The following is a 6676-nucleotide window of genomic DNA, read 5'->3' as shown; positions in this document are numbered from 1 at the left end:
GGATATGTGGGATTATATCCGAATGGGCCAAACTTAGGAATGGTTGGGATGATTGGGTGGGATAATTTAGTTAATTACATTACCACCCTTGCAAGCCTTTTTATTATTATATTATTCACCTGTCAATTTTTTAAATATTGCTTGGTGCACCCATTTTTTCCTCCCATTTTCATGTAAATATAAAATCAGCCCTATCATTTTCAGATAATTACATTATCACCCCTTGCAAGCCCTTTTTATTATTATATTATACACCTGTCAATTTTTAAAATATTGGTTGCACCACCCATTATTTCCTCCAATATTCCTTTAATTTAAAAGCATCCATAACATTTTTGGATAATTACATTACCACCCCATGCAAGCCCTTTTTATTGTTATGTATACACATGACAATATTTAAAATATTGCTTGCACCACCCATTCTTTCCTCCTATTTTCCTGTAATTATAAAATCAGCCCTAACATTTTCGGATAATTACATTTACACCCCTTGCAAGCTCTTTTTATTATTATATAATACACCTGACACTTTGTAAAATATTGGTTGCACCACCCATTCTTTCCTCCCATTTTCCTGTAATTATAAAATCAGCCCTAATATTTTCGAATAATTACATTTCCACCCCTTGGAAGCTTTTTTTATTATTATATAATACACCCAATCTATGATGAATTTGCTTTATTTCCAAAATAAAAGTTTGTAGTTGTTTGTGTTCTGGGGTGACTTCATTCTTGCTTTTTTCTACTATATTGTAATTTATAATTTGTGTTTATTATTGAAACAATGAACATTAATATAAGAGTTACATGCCATTATCTACATCTTCTATTTTCTACAAAATATGAAGCTAATAAAATTGAGCAGTAGCTCCAAAATAACAGAATTTTTTGAAAGCCATATTAGACATTTTAGCTCCAAACTAACAAAAACTTCACCAAATACTTGTAGAAAATTTACCAAATATAATCTGCCATATTACAGAAAATTTATATTTGTGACACACAAGCGGACTACTATAATAATGTCCACCACAAAATTAAATTAAAGAAGAAATATAAAATATCTTAAATGCAAATAACGCCGCAATATGGGGTCTGAATACGGAAAATTTCTTCGTCGCCTTGTGAGTGGATGGTAGTCTACTTATCCGAAGTAGATTCGAACCATAACCCCCTTTTCAGACTCATTTAATCCGAAAAATATGTCCAGGTCAGTTGGGCTATTGCAAACAGCTTTAGCGACAGTGATCTTATCCTCGACACCTAAGAATAACGGCGATAGGGCATCCAACACCTTCTTACGTATAGTGGACGCATCGTGCTCAAAACCATCTTACTTATAACAATATATAACAATATTCACTGTAAAAAAACAATATATAATAGAAGAATGACCAATAAACCTGCAAAATTATCAATCAATTGGATCTATTTTCAGTCATTTCCTGTTCGAATTCAACAATTGTAAATCCTACAACATTCCCTCAAGCATAAAATTTGATCTTTACTCCAAAAACTACAACTTTTATTAACCTTGGATTCAACAAATATATGATCTACTACTTTTTCGAAATAAAAATTATATTTATTCCAAAAAATTGCATCTTTTCCAAGCCTTGCACTCAAACAAAAAACAATACAAAAGGGGCAACTAAATTTCAATTGAAGTCTGCACAAACCCAAAGGTTTTTTTTCCAAAAAAATGTTATTTTCCAACTAAGCATGAGGGTATTGTACTACTTTATCCCAAATAAAAATTGGTTATTTTTTCCAAAAAATGCTACCTTTCCCAAACCTTAAGCATGTATTGTGAATACCAAAAAAAAAGAGAGATTTTGTATCGTAAAAATCAATTCTTGATAAGTTTTTCTTGACGCAGATTTTTTTTTTTTTTCATTGTTACAAAGAAGAGAGGGAGAGAGAGAGGAGATACACACAAGAGAGAGAGAGAGAGAGAGAGAGAGAGAGAGAGAGAGAGAGAGAGAGAGAGAGAGAGAGTAGAGAGAGAGTGGAGAGAGCAAAAAAATACAAGGCGTTCTACAGTCAAAAAGGCTCCTCTCACTACCATCAAACCCCAGAACCAGAGCTTCATTCCTACCTCCTCCATTATAGGGTTTAAGGTACAGATTCAACCATGCAATAAACCCCATACTAAAATTATTTAAGCAGTAACTTTATACTTTATTAATATTCTCTCTCTCATGTCACTCGAAACATGAAATTAAGCAGATAATACAATATAATCGGTTTACTCGAACACCCAATGGCGTAAAATAGTCCGATAATCACAAATTACAACTAACAGTAACACACAACAATTACAGTCAATAAATAAATTATTAATAACCATTCCAGGACCGATTATAACTCCATTTGAAAGTCCCAATTTTTATGTGAAAGAAAAATAATTTATTTTGCACAAACATACCCACAAAGAATTTGAAAGTTCATAGAACTAACCCGTTTGAGATGTACGCTTCCACTACCGAGGACTTGGCGATGCTACAATCGTCCACCGTTGACTGTAAGGTAAAGCTCCCGGAAGCGAAAATGGCGGAGAGCTCCGAAAACGAGGCGCCTGCCGCTGCTACGATCGGCCACCGCCGCCGCCGTATCCTTTAAACTGATTCAACAAATTTATAATTCAGAACCAAAAAAAATAAAGGGAAACAAAATAAAACTCAAACATTAAGCCTGATTATGGAAGAAAAAGCATAATCGATAGGGCAAGAAACCAATTTGTGTAGATAGTTGATAGTCGGGTTGCTAGGGCTTGTGAGAGATGAGATTGGGGGAAAATGTATTATATATGCAGTACATTTGTAATAACAAAAGAAAATGAGGGCATAAACGTATAAACACAGGTGGGGTAGGAGTGAGAAAAGGATGGGATTCACAGATCTCACCTCCCCTGGCCGGATCTTATATCCGTTAATTGGCGGATCGCGACCCGGGCCCAGGATCTATCCGGGTTCACTCAAAGTGAACCAAAGATGAGAACCGGGTGGATTACAAGATCTATCCGCCCAAATCCAGCGAACCAAAAGGGGCCTTAGAAGATTATTTGTTGCAGTGATTGGAGACGTAATTTTCAAAACCCAACGATATCGATAATGATTCAGATCTTTCCGATTTTGGAACAACATTTTTCATTTCGAATTTCGAGAGTTCCGATTTCCATAATTAATTAAGGTATAATCAAAGTCTATTAGTGGTGGTGTTGAGCTCATTGAACTCAAACCAATTTAAGCAAGATTAGGTCTGTCTTGATTACCAAAATTGTGAATAATTAATACTAATAAACACTAAACTTTGCTTTATCTTTAATTAATGATGATTTATGACTGTCATCACCACTAATATTAGTACTTGTTTGTAAATCCCAGATTGGTGGAACAAAACCCTCCCCCCCTGTCCGACACGTGTCAGTCATCTATTCGCTCAGCAGCATCAAAATTTTAAATTATTTTAATTTATCTTACCAAAAATCCCCACCAATTATCACTCATTTCTCAGTGTACGAGGAAAGCCCACTACATTAACTTTAATAAATAAATAAATAAATAATAAAGTAATAAAATATAAATAAAAATTTCCACATATATTACATATATATACGCTCCTTTCTAAATTAGGGTTTGGTCACCTAATCAGGAGCTGGTCCTAATTAATCTGTATGAAAATCATTTCAATCTTGATAGTTAATATTCTCATTAATAGCAGTATCAATATTAATATCAGTATCAATATCACTGAATCAGTATTAATATCAATATTATGATTCTTTTTTTAAATTGCGGATTATATCGTATTATGTATATCAACTAATCAAAGCTTTTGATCGATTATTTTATCTAAACATATTTTTATTTTTTAAATTGTTGAGATACTAGTTTGTTATATGTTATTAATAATAAATGTTAACATATTTTAATTAATCTTTAATTTCAACTAAAACCACCATATATGCATACCACTTTGGTTTTCTTAATTAAACCGCTCCCATGTTTTTCTAAAGTGGTTTTCCTTTGTATAAAAACTGATAGGCATTTCTTTCATTAGTCATTTTGTCCTAAATTAATTCAAGCTCAAACTGGTAAGTTTTTATTTTTTATTTTTATGTTCTTCAAAGATTAATGATTTTTACAAGTTGTCGTCATTATTCATTTTCGATTTTTTGTTTTTATGCATATATAGTTCGATTGTTAACGAATTTTTGAGCTAGCTAGAAAAATTAATAGAAACCCTAATTTTTTGTTTTCCCTCAGAGATACCTTCCGACAAAATGGGCAGCTGAAGAAATTCCCAAATTTAAGCAGTTACATATGAATATAATAGAAAACCCCGAATTTAATTGTAGTAACAATCAGATATTCAAAGGCCAAAAAGAAAAACAGTAGTAACAATGGAAAGGCGAAGGCGAAAAAGAACAATAGAGCTAATGAACATGAAACTCACCGTGAACGAGGATCGACCGAGGCGGCGCCGAAACAGGTGCTGGCACGAACGGAGTGGCGGTGGCGGTGGCAGTGCGACTGTTGGCCGAGTTTTGAAGCAAGTCACTTGAACGCCTGGCCAATCGCCGGAAAACAGGTTTAATTGAAACTAAATAAGAAATCAGAAAACGGGTGAGGAAGAAAACTTCGTATTCAATGAACCTCAGTTATGAGGGATAACAGATAGAGATGGGAGGGTAAAAATTTATGCAGTGGTGGCAGAAGGAGGACAACGCACGAACGAAGTAGGAGGAAAAGGGACAGGCTGGGAAAAAGGGCTCCGTTGGAACTTGAACCGTAGAAATCACACCCAAAAATTTAAGATATAGACGAGGAGGGCGGCGAGGCATGCTATTGGAGGGGAAAAGCGGCGCCATGTGATAGGGGCATCGGGTGAAGCGGCGGCGGACGCCGGTCGAAGCAGCGGTGGAGGTCAACAAATGTGGGCGGTATGTGAGGTCCGTTGATTTGGTAGAAGTAGGCCTCAAGAATGTCGATCGGAGGGTTCACAAAGCTTATGTTGTTCATGCTTGCAGCCAAGCGGGTCCCGTTGGGGCCCGCGCACGTTTGGCCGGGCGGGCACGGGAAGACGTTGACCGAGATAGTCGACACGATCCGTTTGGTGATATTCAAAGGTACGGACGACGGGTGGAGTTTCGTGTTGAGGCTTCGGATACTAAAAGAAAAGTTTGTCGCGGAAGCGGTGTCATTGAACGGGGGTAAAATAGGTAATTCGATCGAAGATGGGATTTGTTGAGTTCCCTTGTATTGGACTATTGCAGTGGTGGTGGTGGTGTCGAAGTCGACCCCAACTCCGTTCACATAGGGTTTTGCCGCCATGTAATAGTATTGGTTTTGGTCTTGGTCCGCGTGGAGGAGGCAGTCCATTGTTTGGCCGGGGCTAATTACGATATAGTCCCTCGTGAGTTGTTTCGTGTAGGTTGCGTCGACTCCCACGACCGTTAGGTTGTGTTTGGCGATCCCGAAAAAGAGGATTTCGTTCATGTCGGCGTTGACGAGGCGTAGTAGATACGTTTTGCCGTATTTCACTTTCATCTTGAATGTATCTGTGGGTGATGGAAATTCATTAATGTAATTAGGAAAAATGGTGAAATTTAGGTTTAGTTCTATGCAAAGAAGCTATGCCCTAAATTGGTTGATGTTATTTGAAGTATGAAAGCTAAGTCAAACTGAATTTTATTTTTCTTCTAGGGGAATAATTGTTATATATAAGAAGAAGCGATTTCAAAGATATTTTTAACTTTCTTCGGCTGACAGTGACGAATTCAGAAATTTACTAAAAATGTTCGAATTTAAATATAATAAAAATATATATATAATACTTTATTGAAAAAAGATAGACTAAAAATGGGGATTCAAATGGAATGCCTCTTAAATATTTTTTGAGAAGTATGAACATAAAATAACACATAATATATAAAAAAAATCAAAATTATTTAATAGATGTTACTTGGACCAAAAGGCGAAATCCCTAAAGTATATGAAAGATAAGTCAAATATATTATTATTCCTCAATAAACACAATTAAGGGCTAATAAAAGCAAAACTTTTCGTGTTGGGCCATATATTTTTTTAATTACGTAACGAATCATCATGATATTTCTGACCGACCAAAAATGAAACCAAACAATATCGACGACGTCACAAAATAAACGAATTTTTTTGCCCTTTTAAGAATTGCAATAGTTTATTCATAAATAAATATAAAAAAAAAAATCGAATGATATTTTCATTTTTTTCCGATTTAAGAAAATTTAATTAGGACCATTTTGGTTGGTAAAACATAAAATAAAAAATTAAAAAAAAGTTGGAATTACCATTATTTGAGCATGGATAAAGGTTCCCAGGTTGACCATTTATAGTATAAGCATCAGAATCAATTGGTTGCCCACCAGAAGCAACAAAGTCCAACACTGTCATTATATCTTCTTTCCACCACTCTCCTAATTAAATTACCAAAACAAAATTAAAAATTAATTAATTAATACACAAAAACGAATTTTAATTAAATTTAATTTAACCCTAAATTAAAAGCTAATAGCACATATCCCTGTGTTATTTCTAATTGTCGAAAAACCCCTTGTGTTAAAAATATTTAGCAAGAAGCCCCCTATGTTGTGTTTTTTTCAAAGCACAGTAGCACACCGGTCCTTGTT

General features: G+C 34.9%; 1 long non-coding RNA gene and 1 pseudogene across 2 annotated transcripts; both read right to left on the bottom strand.

Annotated features, from left to right (window-relative positions):
• Positions 1 to 956: 956 nt before the first annotated feature.
• LOC148766952 (uncharacterized) lies at positions 957 to 2784 on the bottom strand. Its single transcript, XR_016034442.1, has 3 exons — positions 2739 to 2784; positions 2464 to 2626; positions 957 to 1406 (listed from the first exon to the last, which is right to left on the bottom strand). It is a non-coding gene; the product is annotated as an uncharacterized LOC148766952 (long non-coding RNA).
• Positions 2785 to 4970: 2186 nt separating this feature from the next.
• LOC148766951 (laccase-14 pseudogene) lies at positions 4971 to 6440 on the bottom strand (annotated as a pseudogene). Its single transcript, XR_016034516.1, has 2 exons — positions 6338 to 6440; positions 4971 to 5566 (listed from the first exon to the last, which is right to left on the bottom strand). The product of XR_016034516.1 is annotated as a laccase-14 pseudogene (transcript).
• Between the last annotated feature and the right edge of the window lie 236 nt (positions 6441 to 6676).

The sequence above is a fragment of the Erythranthe guttata genome, chromosome 11, assembly GCF_056151865.1.
Source record: "Erythranthe guttata isolate IM_541 chromosome 11, IM_541, whole genome shotgun sequence".
NCBI lineage: Eukaryota > Viridiplantae > Streptophyta > Magnoliopsida > Lamiales > Phrymaceae > Erythranthe > Erythranthe guttata.
This window is presented reverse-complemented; position numbering and strand designations above follow the sequence as displayed.